General features: G+C 35.2%; 1 protein-coding gene across 17 annotated transcripts in view; it reads right to left on the reverse strand.

Annotated features, from left to right (window-relative positions):
- FOXP2 (forkhead box P2) overlaps positions 1–22454 on the reverse strand; it is a 404157-nt gene that overhangs the window by 270478 nt on the left and 111225 nt on the right. For 15 of the 17 annotated variants that reach the window (XM_068189946.1, XM_068189943.1, XM_068189942.1 and 12 more), the window contains one exon: positions 14738–14821. The exons of 1 other annotated variant lie outside the window; for it this stretch is intronic. The gene's annotated coding sequence lies outside the window, so the exon portion shown is untranslated. Of the gene's footprint in view, positions 1–14737; positions 14822–16803; positions 16914–22454 lie in introns of all 17 variants that reach the window. One more of the 17 variants, XM_068189933.1, reaches the window with a different exon arrangement.

Here is a 22454-nt window from a genome sequence, read left to right on the forward strand (position 1 = left end):
TGTGATCACAATATCCTGACCATGGCTTTTGGTTTTCTGAGGTTTGGTCTTGTGGGTTTATTTCAGGTGTTTTAGTTTGGGTTTGTTGGTTTTGGGGTTGTTTTTTTTTTTGGTTTTTTTTTTTTTTTTTTTTTTTTTTTTTTGTAGGTTAGGTGGGAGTGGGGAGGGGACTGTTTATTTGTGGGTTGTTTTGGGTTTTTTTTTTTTGAGAGAGGATGTTGGTTTTTGTTTGATGGCTTGATTTTTAAAAGGGAGAAGAATATTATGAGGATCTTTGTGAAATCTTACTTTTAAATTAATCCCATTCTCGTATCACACTGCAATTCCAGTTATGTAGAATAAACAAATGCTTTGGACCTTAACAGATTATTAAAAAACAGATCAATTTTCTTAAAATTTCTGCAGTAAATTTCCTCTTAAATACCATCATACAAACACTTGCGGAAAAAGAAGTGAAAAACTCAAAACATAACATTTTCACCATGCCTGTACACCATGTGTTTTGAAGACAATATTTTTCAGTTGTGACAAAGTAAATCTTAGAGGAAAAGTCACAAATTCATGGCTACGGATTTTCCAAAAGCAGTTTTTAACCAAAGAGCAAAACAAGAGATGAACAAACTATTCAACTTGGATACAACTTGGAGATCAATGATCACAGTCCCTCTCTTTCAGTAAAGCAAAAACTGATCAGACTTAAATCCAAGGTTAATTTACTGCAAGCTTTACCTGTATCTCTTGTTGCAGTGCACATTAACTATGGCTGTCAATGAATGTACATTAATGTCATGGAGAGAAAACAACCAAGAAGTCTTACTTCATGAGTTTTCAAATTGTACAACTACCCTTTTTTATGAAGATGGCTCTGCTAACTCACTTTTTATGGGAGTTTTTATGTTTCTGGATACAAATTGTGATGACTTTCCTCTATTTGTCCTGAACTTTATTTCTGAATGAATTTTAGGGCTCTCAAGATTCTTTTCTCCTTTAATTATGAAGGAAATTATTTTTATAAGAGGCCTTCCTTGTCCTCAACTCCAATTATGCAAATCTAATACTGTAAACTCCGTTGCTTGTTGCTTCAAACAGATACAAAAAATAGACATTAATGTGTAATACTCCAGATTATTTTCTACATAAATACATGTTGTTTCCTTAACTCTATTTTTTAGCTCAAAATGGCATCATAAAGAATAAACTTACATTTATATTTGGCAAATGTGTCTGGATACTGTACCCTCCAAAAGTTGATCTTAATTAATGCGTTCCTTATTGATTCTTTTAGTTCATAACAGGTCCAGAGGAGATATGAAAAACACAATATTCATACCCCTCTGGAAGTTCTAGGAGACCTTTTGACCTCCAGTATCCAGAGTGGGACAGGACTGACCCAGAACATAACTGCACCTGCCTTTCCCTCTTGTTTTTGCTTTCCTGTCACTATGGAATGTCAGGACAAAGAAAGTGATGCTTTATGAACCTTGTCTGCATATATGCTTCACTGCAGAAACTTTCAGAAAACTGTCTGGAAAGAACAAACTCAATTTCCATACTCACACCTCTGCAAACTCTTCATAAAAATACTATGAAAACAAGTGATTTGGGACTGCTACCACAGATGTCTAGAATAGCATAGCATAGACTGGGTGAGGTCTTTTCCAGCCTTGGTGATCCTATGATTCTGTAGAATAGCAGAGCAGAGCAGAACATAGCACAGACTATTTTCAGTTGGAAGGGACTTGCAGCTATCCTCTAATCCGGCTGCCTGACCAATTCAGAGCTGCCCAAAAGTTTAAATGTTATTAAGGATAGTGTAAACACGGACAGGCTTGGGACAAGCACCACCACTTTAGGAAGCCTGCTTCAGTATTTGACCAGCCTGAAATGTTTCCAAATGTCCAGTCAGATACCCCAGGTGCAGCTTTGAAGTATTCCCACAAATCCTATCACTGGATTCCAGGGAGAAGGGATTAGCTGCTCCATCTCCCCTTCCCCTCCTTGGGAAGCTGTACAGAGCAATGAAGTCATCCCTCAGCCTCCTTTTCTCCAAACGTGATAAAGCCAAAGTCCTTGGCCACTCTTCATGGGACATTTCCTCCAGCCTGTTCACAAGTTTTGTTGCTCTTCTCTGGATATATCCACAGACCATCAGATACTCTTAAACTGAACACAGTATTCCAGAATGTTGCTGTACTTTGGTAACGAGCTCTTTACCCTAACATCTAAAGCACCTACCAAACTACAAAAGAAATTATTCCAAAATTAAATACTTATTATTTTACTTATTAAAATACTTATTAAAAACTTATTCTTTTCCATCCAAAATGGACTTTGCACTTCAACCACGTATTACATTAAGCTATTTACTGATATCAAGAAATATGTATGAGCAAATAAATGCAAACAGCAACAAATGAATTCTGCTTTAACAAGAATGTCATGGAAGAGATGACTATTGATATGTACAGTTCTAAAAGATGCTAAGTATATATAACAATTTATTTTAAGTGTTAATGAATTTTTTTATTACTTGATTTGCTGATCAGGTGAAAAATGATGCACATATAGTAAAAGGAATGAAATACCAAAAACACTGCTTTGTATTTCACACAATTCCATCTGACCTTGAACAATGCTGGTGCAAAGAACCCAGACAAATTAGATTTTACATTTACAAGAATTCCACAGCGTGAACATCTAAGAGTGTGAATGTCTCCTGACAATTTTTTCCAGGTTGTTCTCAGAAACAGGTAAGAATTTCCTTGCTGAAACATCAATTGGCTCCCAATGGGAGTTACTTTAGGTAGGCCTGAGGAATAAGAAGCTTCAGAATTATGGCCTTTCCGTCACAGTACAGCAGCTCAGGAAAAAGGACAAGAGCAAGGGATTAAGGAAGCTTAGATATTGTTCACAATTCAAATTAATCTTTGAGTAGATGATGGGTTATAAGTGACAGATGAATAAGGGAGCAGAATTTTCAAGTAAATGTTGCTTCTGTCCCACAGCAGGGAAGATTTGCTTAGCTGAAATGCAGTTTCCTCAGTGCAAGTGACTGATGCAAGGACAAACAACAAGGCATGAATTTAAGCTAAAAAGCTTACCTTTGTTAATAAAAGTTAAAGAAGAAATATAGTTTTGTGTTTTTTTAGTTTTTTAGCAGAAAGCTGGTAAGTCAAAAGAGAAAATCAAGCATGTAAAACTTACAGAAGAAAAACAGCAACAAATACCAGTGCTTGAGCGTTCGTAGAAGTCTCTTTCAGTCATTTGAAAAGCCCTTCTATCAATGGCAAGAAAGCAGACAGACATGCTCAAAGATTGCTCATCTATATTGGACAAGAGTAATATAATACACTCAGAAAAGCCTAAGTAAACATGAAGCATCCTATATGTAATTATCCTTTATACAATTAATTATAAATTATCATAATATTTTTTTTAAAAATCATAGATATTAAATTAGTCAATTAGGAACAATTCTCTGGAAGTGTGCATAAATATCTTTGACACAACGAATGAAAAAAAACCTCAAAACCCCACAAACATTAAGCAACAACCCAAATCAGTTAAGACTAACCATACCAATTTAAAAATGCAGAAACCAAAAATGTGAATAATGTAAGCAATAGTGTCTATTGTAGTTAGACAGCCTTTCGTCACACCATGTGTTGGTGTGTCAAAGCAAAAATCTGTTTTAATAAACATAATGACTTAAATCAATAAAAGAAGATGGTCAGGACTGACTTTTAAAGCTAGCTGATTACCTAGAGTAGGATAGCAGTATTTTTTTCTATAAAGAGGTTTAAAATATTTTAATAAATGCCTTTATGTTACAGGATTTTGTATTCCTGAGACGTAAATAAAACAATAAGTCTGTAAAGCTCAGAGAATAACTACATAAGCCATTTTACAAGGAGGATATACTTTCGCTTCTTTTCTGTGAATGTATAAAGCTCTCCTTCAAGCTCTTACTAAATCTATTGATCTGTGAAACACAGAGCACTCCAGGGAGGCAATTCACTTGACGTTATATATCAAATGATGAGATGAATAATGATCATACCATTTGGTAATTAAACATCTTACAAACCTTCTAACTGACTGAACGTCAGAAAGGTCAAATGAGATCAAACCTATTTTTTTGTTGGTTTTAATTTTTTTGTATTTGCAACACAGAAGTTATATTTAAACAGTAACAATTATATTAAACAGCAAAACCAAATTATTGAACATGCTTTTCATTCCTATTAGGTAGTTTGAATACATAAGAGAAATATTTCTTTCATCCCATGGTCCTATTATAATCTTCATTTTTAATCTTACAGAAAAGTAACCACTCACCAGTATAGTGCAAATAACTAGCAAAGTTATTAGATTAAGGGAAATGAACAGCACATAGAGCAAATCTAAAATATATCAAAGCACTAAGAAATTAAAAAAACCTCCTTGATAACTTACTGTAAAGTTATAGGAAACTGACATTTTTTTAGATACCAAGTCCATTTAAACATTTTGAAGAGACTAACACTGTTTGTCAACTTACACATTCATTTGGACATTTTAGCTATTAATATATGATAATAATTTAAATGTCAGACACTAGAAATTTATCCAGAATATTTAATAAAGAAGACACGTCCAACTGTAATTTCATGAACAATTTTGTCTTTTGCCTGTAAATTTTTAAATTGCAAAGGCAATCAAAAAGATGTACAGCAAAGATGGTTTTTACTACAGACTAACAAGTGAAAATCACTTGCCTCAATAGCTAACGCCCCTGTCAAACATGGTTTCTAGAAAAGACAGTATCTATTCACACACATCTTCAGCACAGCCTTGCAGGTTACCATAAATCAAGGCCTTCATTGTCAGACAGAATAAATCTCTCCATCTTCATGCAAGCTATCACCAGCCTTCACAGGCCAAATCACGTCCCAAATATTAAGGAGTATCTTAGGGTTTTCCTTGAATTACCTTCCTAGAAAATGAAGAAATCTTTATTAACTTAAGAAAACATTTAACATCTTTCTCAAAAACAATTTGGGACAGATCCAGTCAACTCTCACAAATACACAACTGCACAAACACACATGAAATAACTAAACAAACCCAGTAACAGCCTCTATGTATGCGACATTCTGTCTTACAGAGGAGCAAACTAGCCACTCTCAAATATCCCAGTGTTGCTCCAGGTGCTTCTGCACAGCTAGAGCTAATCTGGAAAGGAGAGGTCTCTGGGGCAGAAGTTGAAAGAGAGGATATTTACAGGGCATCTGAAGAAGTAATGCAGGAGGTGAATTTGGCCACCAAAGGACAGAGTTTTACTGGAGAGTCCCACATCCATGCAGCAGACTGGCTACTACTATGGGACCTGAGAAGGATGTAGGAGATGACACCTTCATGATATCAACTGCCAGTCACTCTCATTATTTTCTCTTTCCTTGTCTTGAGGTTGAAAAGAGAGGTCAAGTTTGCAAAATGAAAAGCAAGTCATTAAATCACATGCTCTATCTTCTGGGGTCTTTAAAGTACTGGATAGGGCATTCAAGTTAATTTATAATAATTATTTAAAAACACTGTCCTATAAAATGCATTCAGTCCATCCAATATATACCTTTTACAGGCCTAATCAATCAAATAAATTGAAAATACCTTTAATGAAAAATATTTCTGAATTGCAAAAATAAAACAATATAAATTATAATTCTTCTTCAGATCTCCATTTCTAATAATGTCCAAATATACAGTATTCAGAAAATTTTCTAGATACAGAGAAATAGCAAATACTCTCTTTTTTAAAAGCTCGGGGGAAAATGTCACTTTACTGTAAGGAACTGGACTATTCCATTATACTTTAAGGATAAGTAAATAACTATGGGACTTGCACAATAGAACAACTTCCCTTGGAAAAACACATAAGCAGAAACAAATATGCAAGTGCTCAGATCAAAGTTTAGGGGAATATTAGACATGTGAATTAGGCACTGACCTGGGAAAAGATGTTCTGTGGAGGCTCAAGGGCTTAACATATGCTCACTTAGCAAACAGCTGCAGCAGTTAAGGCTGCTCCTTCCCTCTCCTTCCTTTCCCTACTGTTTGTTACCTTCCCTAGGCCAGAGCTGCCTGTTGCCACTCAAGAGCTGGCAAAAGGACCACACAAAATGATCATGTGTGTACTTTTAGTGCAGAACAAGGGGCATGGTTTAAATTTAGGAATTTTCTATGGCATCAGCTGGGCATCCTTTCCACATTAATTTACTTTCCTTTTTGACAGGTTAAAGAAGAGAAACAAGAAAAAATGCAAACACAAGTTCTGGTGGAAGGGCAATAAAGAATTTGGGAGAGAGGGAAAAGACATCTAGAAATGAAATACCTGTTCATTAAATAAGTATTTGCTTTAGTTAAAAGGATTATCAATAGGGGTGAGTCTAATACTTCTACAGTGAAGATGAAAAATTTACCAATGGAAATGCTTATATTCCACATTCTTTATAATAGTATTGCTCAAAAAAGCAAATGTAAAATGATTCTATCATGAGAGAAAACTTTAAATATTTTTCCATTCTTTAATTCAATTCCACATTTCAGCCTTATTTTAAAAAATAAAATAAATGCTGTCATTCCTTCAGTGCACTTAACGAGCAGAGAGAAACTGGCCTGAGGCAAAATTTCAGTAAAGTTTGTTTTGTTGGGTTGGGGTTTTGGTGGGTTTTTTGTTTGTTGTTTTTAGATATGTTTTGCTTGTTTGTATGTTTTGAAGAAGAAGGAATCTTAGAAATAAAACTCCATTGAAGAAGAAGGTGAGGGATGATGATGCAAAGATTACAAGCCCCTGAATTTATCTTTTTTAAAAAAGTAGCAACCATCAAATTTGAGAAAAAATACATCTACCTAAATCTGAAAGCCTTTGACTAGACTGAGTAGAAATTTTGTATATGATATAGTTCTAATTCTTTATTAAGTGATAAAAAAGAGAACTGGATTTGCATAACATCATGAAAATGTATCTTAGAGCAAAGAGTAACTAATTAAAAATGAATGACAAACGGCCATGTGAGAAAATTTTAATCTTCAAAAGAAGAAAGCTAAATATTCAGCAACTTGATGGTAGCATGCAGATAATAAATATTAGTTTCAAATTAGCTGCAAAACATTTAAGACATAAGGTCACACGTCTTTGTCATAGCACACTATCCATCTGTTCTAATTTGAAGTGTTTAGTAAATAGCTTCACCCAAATAACATAGAATGGTATTAGGCTGCAAATTCGATTTCAGACAGGAACTATATATCTATATGTATCTCGACAGATCTAAAACAATATTTAATTTAGTTTCTCCCTCAAGTACAAAAGCATTGAGTTAAAATTACAGTATATTTTCCATTCGTGCTGTTACCTATGAAACTATACTTAACCAAAGTATATAGAGTCTAGAATTAAATTTCTGTATTTTACATGCTGAGGTACCACGTCCCACACCTTATTCTTGAGAAGTGACTTATATTGTGCAAACTATATCAAGCGGGTTTAACTTTGAAGCCTTTGATTACATCCCTGGTAGGTTTTTTTTTTGCAAAACCTTCACTGGAGCAGTCTTAATTAAATGAATTTATATATAGGCACTCAAATCTATATGTTTATGTTTGGATGTAGAATCAGAACCACCACATGAACCAAAAAATATCCTGTTTTACTTCCCTAGACAATTCAAGCTCAAGGAAAAAAAAATCTTCAAAAATTAAATTGTGAACATCTGAATTTACAAAACAAAAAAAAAACAAACAAAAAAAAAAAACCAAACCAAAAAAAAAACCCAACCAAACAACAATATGCAGTTAAGCACAGTTTTCCCCACCAAATAACCAGTAAAAACCTGTATTCTAGAGACTGTGACTGACAACAATTACCACTAAATAGCTGTTTTACAGACTACATTCAAAATTCTGAGGCCTAGTTCCTGAGGGACAGTGATCTCTGTCCAGCTCCTAGATGACAGCAGCCACATTAAAAAAAAATCATTACCTCTTTCTTTCCTAGATCCCAGAATGCATTTTCCAGAGAAGAGAAGAAATCACTCCCCAAGACAGTTAACAAGTACCACTTACAAACACAAAACTCATTTAAAATCAGCTTTTTAGGGAGGCTAACTCTCAAAGCAATCAAATAAACATCTATTCCATTTTCAAGATCCCATTTATTTTCAGGAATTACATGTGATGCTATTTCTTCCATATGTAGTTACTTGTACTGAATTGCTTTCTTTATTGACTACATTCATTTATTTTTTTAATAAGGATTTAAAATAGCTATTTCATAACATTTATCATAGAATGATTTCTCGATAAGGTAACTTCAAAAGCATGCCAAAAATATAGATAAATTTTTACGGTGTTTTTGAAGAACATAGGAAATAGCAACATGAAAATCAGAATTACTTCAGATACAGTCAAATAAGAGACCATGCTGAGAAAAACAGCACAAATAAGTTGTTCTGAGCAATATGAAAAACCACATTTGATTTCCTTAAGTTTTAGAGAAATCCCAAGTAAAGTAAACTACTGTTGAGGCTTCCTTTTCTCTTGATAAAACCAGCTTTCATTCTGTCTAAATCAATCTGTGTTGGAGTGCTTATGGGCCACAGCACTTTTTCCCAAAGATTGTGCTAACAGCATAATGGCTTTACAATTTAACTAGAAAAACCTGAGAAAGAGAAAAGCCTATGTAACACAGAAATGAGCAGGGATTCTTTGTCTTGGACCTCTTATCACAGAGAAAACCCAAAGCAATTCTGTGTATATAATTAAAAGCAAATAAATTAATTTTCTCTGTTCCCTCCAAATGGCAAGACTTTCCAAGAACTTCAGAGATGGAAAATGAAAGGGTTAAACTAGGGATTTTTTTGGAAGAGTTGTGGTTTTTTCTATGCTGTCCTGAAGAAAGACAAAGCTGTTGATGACCTTGCTATCCTACTGAAGGAACAGAAAGAGTACCATAGGGTAAATGTTGAAATTTTAAGTCTGGAACTGCTTTGATAGCATTAAGAGTTTGACCACATAAAGTCATCAGCATGGCAACAAGAGAAAAAAGACTTGGGGCTAGTGTTCTACTTTAAAGGCACAACAGAGTAATTTTTGCTCTTAAAAATACAGAGAGGATGTGAAAAAAAGAAGATTATCATTCAAGTCTCTTAGGTTTATTCACAGTCTTATTGAAAATATGATTTTGACCAATACCATCCCTGCCGCTGCATACATCAGCACAGCTAGCTGTGTGTTCAGGCTAACATTTAACCTGGAAATGCATCCTTACTATGTTTTTCTAGTCTGTCAACTCACTCCTGCAGGTCATTTTCAAATAGCTCATTCATAATTGATTTCTTACCCAATATTAATGAAATCTCACTAGTATCCAATCTAAAAGTACAAACAGCACAATCTTTTACAATCAATTTCTTAAGTTTAAAAAATTGAATAAAATTGACGCATAACATCCCTCCCCTCTCCACCCCAAAAAAGAACAGATTTTGTTAAAACATAAAGAAAACAGAAAAATTAGTATTGGATATTTATGTGTTTTTAAGTGGTAAACCAAGGCTGCATCTGCCAACTTTGTTGAAATATTTTTAACTTATTTTGTATTTATTTCCTTTTTTAACTCTGAGTTTGACATAATTTATTATATTAAACTAAAACACAGGTGTGTCTTGCTTTCTTGAAGAAGTGGTCCAACTAGTAAGGAGTCCATTAGTGTGACTAGAAAGACCAATACTCATTTTTATCCAGATAAAAAATTAGAGTCATATGTCATCTTTTGTGTCTTTAGACACATATTATTACATATTATCTTATTTCTGAAAATAGCATGGACATACTACAATGCTTATCCACAGAAATTCTTTATAAAATAAAAATGCTTTTATTTGAATATTTGGGAAGAAGAAGAAGAATACTGGGGACTTGTTGACCATTATTCTGATCAGTTTTTCAAAATACTTTGGCACCTCATAGTTCTTGTGTATTGTATTGCTATACTTTAAAAAATGCTAGGGCTTTTTTCAGCAACTTTATCTGTAATATTCAAAATTATGTCATTAAATGATTATTAAAAACCTATAAAAGTAACAACCTATTTTGCATTTTATAGAATTGTTTTCTCAAATACTAAACTCACCTTCATTTTTTAAAATTACATTCTAAGAGACTGGTTATCTATAACCACTCTCTTAAAGAAACAGAAGAAATAAGAAAATAAAATCACTATGTCCATTACTTTTATATTAAAAATGATCCCTCTGTTTGAGAAAAGTAACAATTTAAATACCAATGGAAATGATATTTTCAACAATTATAGTTTTGGTAAAAGCCATTAACAGTGTAACAGCAAACCAGTAGACACCTTTTTCCTGGTATATTGTGCATAAAAAGTATTCCCATCTGTTTCAACGCTCAGGCTTTTTCATGGGCTTAAACCTGTCAAATTATTCCATTTGATTTCAGAGAATTCTCATATGGCAATCTATTTTATTTACTTTATCTTCAATAAAATGGTTGAGTGAGCATTAGCAACTGTGAGACACAAGTTTCAATCAGTCCTCTGGCAAAGGCGTCAATCTACATTAGACCTACAACGCTGTGAGCTGCAGCCCGAAAGCTGGAGTGAGACAGGGCAACAGTGAGCAAGTGAGCAAGACCTAATAAAGCAGCAGTGGAGAGAGAGAAAATTCCCCCCAGACACCACCATACACTGCTTATATAATGTGTGTGCCTAGTTCAACACACCAGTAGCTCCTTAATAAAGCTGACAGCTAAAAAGGAGATTCAGACTCCGACTTCATTCTACATGACAACTACAGTAATGGTCCTCAGTTCTCAAGCAGGCCGTGTTTAGAAACCTGAATTCAGTTCAGTTAAAAATTAAGAGTTCTCACCTCTCTCATTCATGTCACATAGGAAAAAGAATCATAAAATTATTACGATGCACACCATTTTCTCCTCATTTCATACAGCTGAAAAAACCCATCAGGTTTCAACTACCTTTTCCTTAAAAATTTCTGTGCTAGAAACCACAAAACAATCAGTGTATGTAAGCAATAACTCATTTTTCAAGACAGTATCATTAACAACTAATTCCAACAAATGTGGAGCATCACTCTTAGATGCCACAAATTACCTCTCAACGTACAAACTTTGTAATAACTGATGCAAGTTTGTATTTGATATGGGCTGTAAAAACCAGATTATTTCAACAGTGCTCTTCCCAGGAAATCAGACTATTAAGACTGCACTTACTGTTTAGCTGAATTCAAAAGCTGGCCAGTTTAAATCCATAGTTTGGTGTTATGTATAATCATAGCAAAAATTTACTGCCTCATATTTCTAGGTCACAAATTCAATTCTATCTATGTGCACTACTTTTTGACAAAAGTTGACTTCAGGTTCCCGCCAAATCACCAATTTATAGCTATTCAAAATCACCCTGGAAAGATAATTCTAAATTCTACAATAAATAGGGTCTCTATTCTAATACAATTCCATTAAAATACAAAGTACTGTTTATGTTTCAAATTCTTCCTGTTAGAAACCATATTAAAGACAAAGCCCATCAAACTCCATCTAATTATTTCTTGCAAACCAGATACCATCTTTTTCTTTCAGCATTATGCTGTATACCCTCCTTTCATTCACTTATGGAAGTAAAACTCCTTTGCCTTCTGACCAGACATGTGAAAGACTTCCTTGTGGACAAAGTTAATGCCAGCCCATTATGCAGCTACTGGAAAACATCGTATCTTTCACATGTTGGTCACCAACATGGTCACCAGCAATGAGTCCTTACACAGCTCTTGAGAGAATTTCAGTTCAGATGCAAGATACCTATATGAGATAATCTTCTGTACTAATCTAACAGTATAATTATGCTTGCTCTCTACAAAATAAACATATGCACATAGACTGAACACTTAATAGTACCGAAAATGTCTGCATATACATGTACGTGAGCTGTGATGTTTCAAGTTTTTGTTTCCTCTAGTACCAGAAAGAAACAGGAATGAGCACAATGAGCTCCTCATCTCCAACACAGACAACACAGACGAGCTAGATCAATAATTATTAATACCAGAATATATTTAGCTTTTTTTTTCAAAGCCTAAGTAACTCAGAAAACACAGATGTAAATGTATCACTAACAGTCTCAAAACTGTCTATTTAAGTCACTAGTCAGAAAATAGAATATTATTTCTCTGCTTTTACATTTCTCTGAGCTCTGTCACAGTTTTGCTAAAACTTACTCCTAAAAAGTTAAGTGTTCCATTGAGAGGACAAAAACCAAACAGATTTTTTCTCTTTGTTGACTAAAAATGTATTCATAATTGCAATTTTATTTTTATGCATATCTATCACTACATTTATAACTGAATCTCAGTTTTCAATCATTTCAAACACACCAGATCCTGCCATAAAAGAATCTATTAATTCTAAATACCATACTGAAGTACTAGCATTCAAAGTTTACTACTGTTTCCTCATTGACTGCAAAAACATTCCTTCTCCACTTTCACATACTGAAAGAAAAAGAGACCAATGCTAAAAATGCCAAAAAGATTTTGGCTTCCTTTACAGAAAGCATTTTTATGAATATATTTAACTTAAAGTTATGGAAGAAAATAATGGAGGAAGCAGAATAGTAGTTACTTTCTTTCATATGCCTTAAGTTTCAGACATACTGGAATTCAATAAAAATATACTGCCAAAATATCAGAGATGCACAAGCCACTTATACTACATTTTGGCCATTATTTGTCAGAACATAGTAAACTTCCAGAGAATATATCCTTTAACAACAAAAACACTCTTGCTGACTCAACAGATTTCAACTACTACAGTTTCTATCAAACTCCGATTTCTATCAGTTTTCCAAAATACTGACAATATCAAAAAACTATCTAACATAACTACAGGATTCAGACATGTATAAATAAATATCTGACAGAAATCCAGCCATATTTCCACTGCTACATAGGAAGCAAAGAATCTGGTATTTCTTACCATTTTTTCTGCTGAAGAATGAAAGAAAAAACACTGTTTTGAAAATAAATATATTACTACACACTAACATATAGTCATATAAAGATTTGCACATGTTACCAGTAATAGCTACAGTTTCCCTGTATAATGCTGTATATCCTTTGACTTACAACACTGCTACACCTGACCTTTCTTGTTTTCCTGGCTTCATCATATTCATACTGTAGTCTTCCAGCCAGTGCCTTAACTCCTTGGAAAAAGGTGAAGTTAAATCGGAATAAAGGAATTTTCCTTTCTTATTACCCAGTGAAGACAGTCACAGTGAAACACATACCAGAACAGTCTTCTTTTACACTACTTTGAACAAGGTTAAAAAGGGCTGTTCTTCCTCACAGAGGGTAGAACATGAAAAAAATTGCTATAAACATAATTTCAGAACTAATTAGTGTCATCATCATTAACTCCTGTGGAACAGCTTATTTTTCTTTCCTTCCAGAGGCAACAATACATTAAGATGGGTATAACAATATTATGGAGTACATAGGTACATCAAAATATCTTGTAATACTTTAGCAGTTACTGCATATGGCATACTATTTGTATTTACATATTTTTTTCTACTTCCTAGTGTATGCAGAATTTAGCCTGGTTCCCATTATGGTAAGTTTGTTGTACCCTGTTGAAATCTGTACCTTAAAAATATAGTATCAGGCCCAATTGACCATATTTTGCAATTTATATGTTAAAACATTGTTTAAAAATTTAGAATTTGAAAAGTTCTGGGAATATTCTCAAAAAGTTTGATACCTCTGTAAAATACGAACAACTGCAACACTGAACGTACAGATTTTTTTTTTTTTTGGTTGCAACAGCAATTATGAAAAATCCAAAATAAATGTGACTGCCTTACTAAGATGTCGTCTTACACTAATTCCTTCAGGATCTCCTTTTCCAGTCAAAGTTAGAAAGACCTGATAGTCACTTGTACACGATTCACTGAAGATAGCTGTGAAGGTCTGGTGCAAACCGGTTGGGGTAGGGGCCGAGGAACCCCTTTGGGGGCTCCCTCCCAAATTTGCTCTGAACCAGGACAGCAAGGTATTCAGTGCAGGCATGCCAAGGCCCCAGTGGCACCATACCCACTGACAGTGTGGTGTCCCAGGCAGGTTCAGCCTATTAACACACAAAGCAGCTGAAACAAGGTTTGACCTCATGGTCCTTGACATCACGGAATTCCTAGTTACCAGAGGAATAAAGATCATCCCAGTTTCAAGAAACTAGGAATATCCAAACTCAGGGATTCTCCACTATTTATTATAGTGTATTTGCCTTTTAAAATCATTTTTTTCAGAAAAAATACAATCTAAAACAATTTTCAAAACCAATCAGCTTAATTATCATACTCCTAATACAGCTGATGTAATGACACTGTACAGTGTAAGCTAACTCCAGAGTTCCAGAGACCTTGGTGACAGAACCATGGTTTCACCTATTTTCATGGCAGAAGCCGAAAAAGTATGTAGGGAAATCCTAAATGAATCAGATATTGTCTGCTATCTAGTCATAACACAAGCAGTCACACATCTCAGTGAATCAGGGAAAGCAGAGACCAGCTATTTAAATTTGGATCGGTAAGCAGGAACAGCAATTCTGGAATAAAAGGAAGTTGAAAAAAAAAATCCTCTTTGATTTTTCATGATTAACTTGTACTCACCTGCTTCTTCTAAGCCTCAAAAAGACCTTTTAACTTCAACCTTGAACTGAAGTGATGTCCAAGATCAATTCTAGTATCACAATCCTGACAAAACAGAGAGAAATGTTTACAGCTATTTAGAATCATTTAACAAAACCAACATAGAATCTGGCTTTATCATTCCCTTTAATTTGTTCTCTTAATAAGTAGTAAGCTTAAATGTAGTCCACAAAGAAATATAATTGTTCACTAAGTTTCTTCCTTGCAGCAGAGTGACAGCTAAGACATCACTCAAATTCTAGTCCTGTATTTTTATTCTATTTTTATTATTATGGTACCCAAGGGCAAACAAAAGGAAGGCTTCCCTGAAGTAGTTTGTTTCAGGCAGAGAACTGCACACAATATCACTACCAGTAAGTTCACTGGGTCATCTGAAGGAAGGGACAGAAGCTGGGAGACAGCATGCCAATAAAATTTAAATCTGTATGTATGTCAGGAAGGACAAAAGGACAAGCAAAAAAAAAAAAAAAACCAGCTTTGAAGCTGAGACTGGAAGACTGCAATGAAGAGAGAAGGTTGGACAAGGCAGAAGAAATAAAGAATATGAAAGTCTGTAGAATACTTAGATTACATCTATGCCTAAGCACTTTTCTCTTTCCTGAAATCAACTGGAAGAGATAATCCTCCATCCATGTAGGATGTAGGATAATCCTACCTATGTAGCATAGTCACATATGCTCTGAAACAGAGGAGTTACATAAAAATTGTCTAATGGAGGTGATCAAATATATGTCTGGGAATTTTCTGGAACAATGTTAGTTTGCAAAGACATTAACTGTGGCAGAGACATGGAAATATTTCCAGGCATTGTTTAATTTACTAATATAGACATGGACTTAATGCCTGAAACTCTGCTATCTCTGAAGTAGATCCTACTAGCCTGTCGATGGTGCCTCTTGGCAATTCTCTCTTGCTGACAAGGTCAGAGAGAAGCAGGCTGAAAAGCAAAATGAATGTAGAATTTTTTAAAGAAAAGACTGCTTTCCCACAGTTTAAGAAAAAAAAAATCTGTGTTCCAACTGGCATTATTAATACACACTTTGTTACAAGATGTTTGGACATTTAAAAGAGCTGCAGTTCTAACTTCTTCCTTTGTTTGTAGAGTGTAACAAAACCTGCTGGGAAGGTCGAAGTTCCTAGAAAACTGAAAGCTACCTGGCAGCCTCTGTAGTAGAGCAAGTGAAGAAGGGAGAGCAAAGAATGACAGGCTGGAGAAATAAACACTACATGAAACCCCTGCACAGTAGGACAGCACTGGGAAATGAGAAGGATATCTTATGAGCTTAATACAAAGCAAAAAAGAGAAGAAAATGTTAAAAAACAGGGAACAAACCTAAGGCAAATACGAGGAGGTGATGGTGGGTGGCAATTCTTGAAAGTTTTCAGAAAGTAAAATATGTGTCAATGAAACTTTGCTTGATGGTCATGTGCTTAACCTGGATCCACAATGTAAATGTCCAACCAACTGAGTGAAAAGCATTCATCTCACTGACCTATTTCCCATTAAAAGGTTGCAGTTTTGCCTCTAAATAGCTATGCCTCTGTCTTTGAAGTTTCTTGTGCACCTGAATTCTAGACCTAAATACACATTACAGTTATTTCTTCAACACTTCATCTTGTTGACAGATAATATGTAAGTCTCAAATGTGAATATTCTGTATTTCCCTTTTTTCCTATACTTCACTACACCAAAATACTTTCAAATCATCAGTTTTCTTAGCTTGGAGTATACCAAACATCACATAGTGCTTCACCTCAGAAATAAAGCCAGGACAATCAATTATTATACATGAAATCTTGTACCAAAACATCATCCATTTTGTTGAGATACAGCCTTTTCAGAAGAAATTTTTCATTATAGTATTTTTTGGTAATTAGTCATAATATGAAAAAAACCACAATCATTAATCTCAATGATTATAATTTTACTTGGTCTATTTCTGGATTTCTATACTTCTTTAGAAATCAATTAGAAATATTTAAAGTGGTGAGGATGGCACAAAGTAGGTGTGACAGGTCACAGACACCAATTCTCTTTTTAACTGTGCAAATTTTCATCTTTAGAATCTTATTTATTGTCTTATGTTTCATTTTAGCCACTTTTCAGTGTGGTTTACCTGACAAAGGCAGAAGACTCCTAAAAAATAATATTTTGTCTGTTATAAACTGATTTGTTTCGATTTTTGTTAGCATCCTAAAATCTGGATCTGAATCATTGCAGTTATTCCAGTCTAACACCAACATTTCCCTACCTTCCACCTGGAGCTAGAAGATTCCATCCCTTGGGCCCCAGCAGGTAAAACTTTAATTGTTTACCTATCCCCTACTGACAGTGCTTACAGAGATACATTCACATTCTTCAATATCTAACAATTGCATCTGAATTCCATCTGAACCTTAAAAATTTACAAATTCATAGACTTTGTTAACCAAAGCTTTAAAAGCATTCTGACAGAATGTTGTCATAGTTGTGTCAGAAATCCCTAGAATATTTAATTCAAAATGAAAGTCAAATTCATTCCTGGATGAACATTTAGAAACTTGACTTAAATAAATACAATGCCCATGTGCTGCAAGCTTTTCTTTAACTCATTCATTTAACTTGCTGCAATCACCTCTCAGCTTATTCCACATTTAGATCACAAATCATTAGGATAACTTTACCTGTTATATGTTTGTACACTGCCTCTAAGACAGTATTTTGATTTGAGACTACGTGCTTTTATTCTTTATCCTGCCTTATTGGTGGTCTTTGGTATTTTTTAAAATGTAAATAACCCCACCAAAGAGTACTACAGCACTTAAGCAGTTCTCCTATTTGATAGACCAAGTTGCCATGATGTGTCACTATTTCAGGTAAGACTGGTTTGTTCAGATTTCTTCTATAGTAAAAATGGTTCAAACTGCATTACTGCTTGAAGTGGGTATTTGTATAAAATATTCTAATGAAGCACTACTCACCAAAGCATCCAAGAAAATTTTAGAACCTGGTTGAGGGATATCTATAGGTATTATTAGGTATGCTTATTTTGAATCAGATTGGTCAAGCCAAAATCACTACTGGTTTCACTAAAGCAAAAATGACTTGCTAAAGAGATTGTCTAGTATTTTAAAGACATAGACATTCACTGGTATCTGTAGCTTCCAAGTCTCTATAATATAGGACTCACACAATTAAAAAAACCACTTAATTCATAGGACTTCTGAGCAAGTCTTAAATTGCTCTATGTTAATGGGATGTCCTGAACTTTATTTGAAAATACATCACTTACATACAATCTACAGTGTATATCTTCTAAAAGTATGGAAAAGTGTAAATTTACCTAACAGTCAGAATATGTATTTTAATTATATTAAAACTACTTCAACACATTCATTTAAACTACAAAAAATATTATTTTTGAAGAATATTATATAAATTGCAGAATTGCAAAAAGTAGAGACACCTCCTTTCTTCCTGATTCCAGGAATTCACATTTCCGTGATAGAAAGATACTCAGAAACTCGTAACCAGACGAGCTCTACTGAATGCCATTATAATTAACAAGAGCATGCAAAATGAATTAGTACTTATGTTTATAATCAGTCCAAAGTTAAAGGAACCAATGAAAAGACCTTCATACTACCATGATTTCATCACCTAATTTTTACATACTATTTTACATGACTACTTAGACAAATGAAGGCTGGCTAACATTGTCCAAATAGAAGTTCTGTGGCGCTGGGAGAAGCATGTATTTTTTCATGTGGCACAGAGAAAATAATGAATTCCTATATGATTCTTGAGCTGTCAAGCTTCCCCAAGTACAAATTTGCTATGTTATTATGGTTCACATTATATTCTATACCACAAAAATTATTCTTGAATCTTTACAACATGGAATTTCCTATGACAAACACCCATACTCCATTAATCTACAAAAAATATAACTGTGCAAAGAAGTAAGCTAAGGATAATAATAAAATTTACAAAAAAATAATTAAAAATCTAATATGAAATGTCCTGGAAATTGCCTGGTGACAGAAAAATGTCCACATGGACTAAATGCATCATCTACTTCCAGTATGTTCCATCCACTGTCCAACTGATGCACACGATACATATAACTCCTCTTGGGGAAGAGAGGCTGGAGGGAGATATTGCTCCATTTAGGTCCTAGTTGTCCTAAAGATTAATAGGACACCGATTACCTGTACCTATCAAAGCACACTGGAGAAAACGGAGACAGTACCAATGAATGGGAAGCCTGGAGTGATGGAAAAATCACCCCTCAGGCTTTTCTTCCAAAATATCCACAGCAACGTTGTCTGAATAGTTGGATATACAGACAAAACTATCCCTGAGGCAGGTCTAACTTGCTTGATTTACCCCTATATGATAGACAACCTGTGTTGACACTAATCTTATAAGTATGCAAGATACCAATATCATATTTATAGAGATTTCTAGCCAGTGTGCCCAAATACCATACCTTACTTTATCCTCAGGCATGTCTTTCTTTCTTCTGAAAACATATAATTTATTCTAAGACAACTCTGAGAAAAACCAATTTCCACTTGTTGAATTTTCTTATTATAATAAACTGCAACAGTCTACACTAATTGGGGGAGAAAAATATAAACAGAAAAATGAAAGCAATTAACTATTCCTAAATAGTTTGTTCTACAATACCACTAATACAATGGCACTGCAATCTTGTGAATTACTTACAGAATTATGACGTTTCTCCCTTCTTCTCCTGTGATGTGATTAGAAGGGATTCAGAAATGCTATCAGATAAGAATATAGAACAGCTTTAGAAAGCAGTATCTCATAGGTGCACATATATGGTGATCATCCTGAGTTGTCTAAAATATCTAGTTTGTTCTTGTAAGGAGACATATGTATAGATTTATAATCCACTAACACATAAAGTCAAAATGCACCTGATCATTCTGCCATGATGCTCCTACTCACAAAGAGGTTGACAAGTAGCAGCTGCATAAAGCTGCGACTTTAGACTGGGTCTAAAGACTAGACTTTGTACATTAGACAGATGCATCTCCAAAACTTTCAAAAAAGGTGATTCCATCACCTGGTTTCCCTAGGCAACCATTTCAGTTGCATAATTATCTTCTACTGAAAATATTTTCCCTTAATATTGAACCAAAAGCTTCACACATGAGTCCCATGCATTCCAAGGGTTCCTTCACATAAAGGGCAACCCTCACCCCCCTCTTCTGCCTAAGCTTGCATCCATCCATCACTAAATCCCAATTTTCTAGTTGTTCTGCCACTTGGCATTCCAATGATACCATCATTCTGGATCTGCATGTGGAAGTCTAGATCCTCCTGTTTCTTTCCCACCAACAAGAATCTTGACTAAATAAATATATTGAAAATTCAACAAAACCAACAACAAAACACAGAAAATTAAAGAGTCACACAACTTTCAGGGAGAAAAAGAAACACCAAACTGTGTGAAGTCCACACCTACTAATAACACAGAACAGAAAACCTAACACACACACACTCCTTGAGCTCCTAAAGACCAAAAGAAAACAGACCAAAAAAATTATGGTGAATAAGCCAAAGTAACTGTGAAAGAAAATAAACATGGGAAAAAAAAAAAAGAAAACCAAACACAAAACTGGCAAACAAAAAAGAAGTTACAAGATAATCTACCTGTGCAGCCTCAATCTCCTGCCAAAAATGTCAGCATAAAAATAAAGACAGGAAATTGTCCCACCAATTGCTGTCATCTCCATTGCAGTCCCACTGACTACAGCATCTCAAAGTATATGTTTTCTACTTCGGTTGAACAGCAGGGAACTCCCTCATCAACACAGAGCTTCCTTGGAGCTTCCATAGCCCTAACACATCCTCAGTTTGGGCACCTCAAGAACTGTTTACATTGCTTAGGAAGTTGCTTCAATACTGGTATGACCACCACAGTTAGCTAGAGATAATTGTTGCAAACTAAATGTCTGTAAGATGACTGGATCCTTGCAGAGATCCCTATCCTAAACCCAAAATCTGACATGATTTCTGTCTTCTGCAAAGAAGAACAGAATTAGAACAGAATTATGTCCTTGAGCTCTTCTCAGAGACCCTGCCTGGTGACCTGAGTGATAGGTCTCTCCAGAGGATGCTGATCACACATCTCCATCATCACTTCTTGATTTCTTATTCAGAGCTACATGGGTCTGCGAAGGGAAAATCCTTACACATAGGCCAGTCCTCCCTACAGGCACAGCAAGTCTTCAGCAATGCTATATTTTGATGTGGACCACTTCAGATTACTGGGCAAGCTCAAGGATTCCTTTGTGGTTTCTTTCCACTCATTAGAGAATGACTGCCCATAGTTACCAGATCCATCTGGCAGTTAACAGTCCATTCAGGTAAGCAACCCAGAGACTCCCTTTCAGCAACAGCTGAGGTAGATGATGTCAAGAAAGACATAGGATATAAATATAACCCATGCTCTGGACCAACCCCAACAGACACCTAAGAAACAGAACACCTTCGTAACACTGAAAAATGTCCCTATAAATGTGGCAGATAAATATTAGGGCTGTTGGATATTTCTGCCTGTCTTGTACAAGCATATGACATATCAGGGTATGACTCAAAGTAAACTTCTAGCCACAGTCAATAACTGCTTTGATGTAGATTGGAATCTCTGCCCTTGAAAGGGCAACAAAAGCCAAAAAAACTCTACCACCATTTCAAAGAGGGTCACTGAATAAAAATGAGTAAGCTTGTTACAAGGAAGAAAAAAGAATCGGCTGCAAAAGTCACATTTTTACAGGTGGCACAGAGACTGATTAAAGACACCTTTTGCAAGCTCAAAAGAAATGCATACAACCTATCAAAAAAGACTGAGAAAATCCAGAGAAGGGAGCTGTCATGAACAAATGGAATGAAGGAGGCTATTAGAAATTGTAAAAGCTTCAAGTTGTGTCCAAGTAAGGAAAACAGAAAGGATTGTAATCTTCAGAAGGCTTTAACATAAAACAGGGGCAGAGGCCTGCAGGGAGCAGCAGCTCCCTACAGGCTGGAGGCCAGAAGTTGTGGGGGCTTGTCCATGGTCAGAGCAGGACCTTGCTGCCCTTGGCCAGGGAGAACAGCAGTCCAAGGGGTAGCCAGGGGCAGCCCTGGACCACAGCACACCAGCCACCTCAGTCGGCATGGCTAAGGCTGAGGTCAGAATAAGGCTTAGTGAGGAGCCTCCCACAGCCAGCCATCTAGGGGCTTCTGCTGATGCTGGCAGAAAGCAGGGGCCACTAAAAAACTGGGGGTTTATCCACTCCAGGGGAGACTGGAGAAGTTACTAGGCCAGACATCCTCCCCAGAAAAATACGTGAGAGGATCTGCCTTAAACTGAAGTGACATTAGAGAACATGAGAAAAAAAAAAACCTGAGCTCTTAACAGATTATTAGACTGGAGTGTATTCCATCAACAACTCTAAAGGAACTTGAGTATGAAACACCTGAACTTACAATAGAAAAATGCCTGCTTCAAATTGTCTTAAAATCAAATGAAGGTGGCAAATATGAAATAAATAATAAAAAATATAGAGAAGGTCCAGAAAGCTACAGATCAGTACACATGGAGAGAAGGTCCAGAAAGCTACAGATCAGTACACATGGAGTGGACACTAGGCAACTTTCTACAGCCTACAATAAAGTCTATGT

Source organism: Anomalospiza imberbis, chromosome 5 (genome assembly GCF_031753505.1).
Source record: "Anomalospiza imberbis isolate Cuckoo-Finch-1a 21T00152 chromosome 5, ASM3175350v1, whole genome shotgun sequence".
Lineage (NCBI taxonomy): Eukaryota > Metazoa > Chordata > Aves > Passeriformes > Viduidae > Anomalospiza > Anomalospiza imberbis.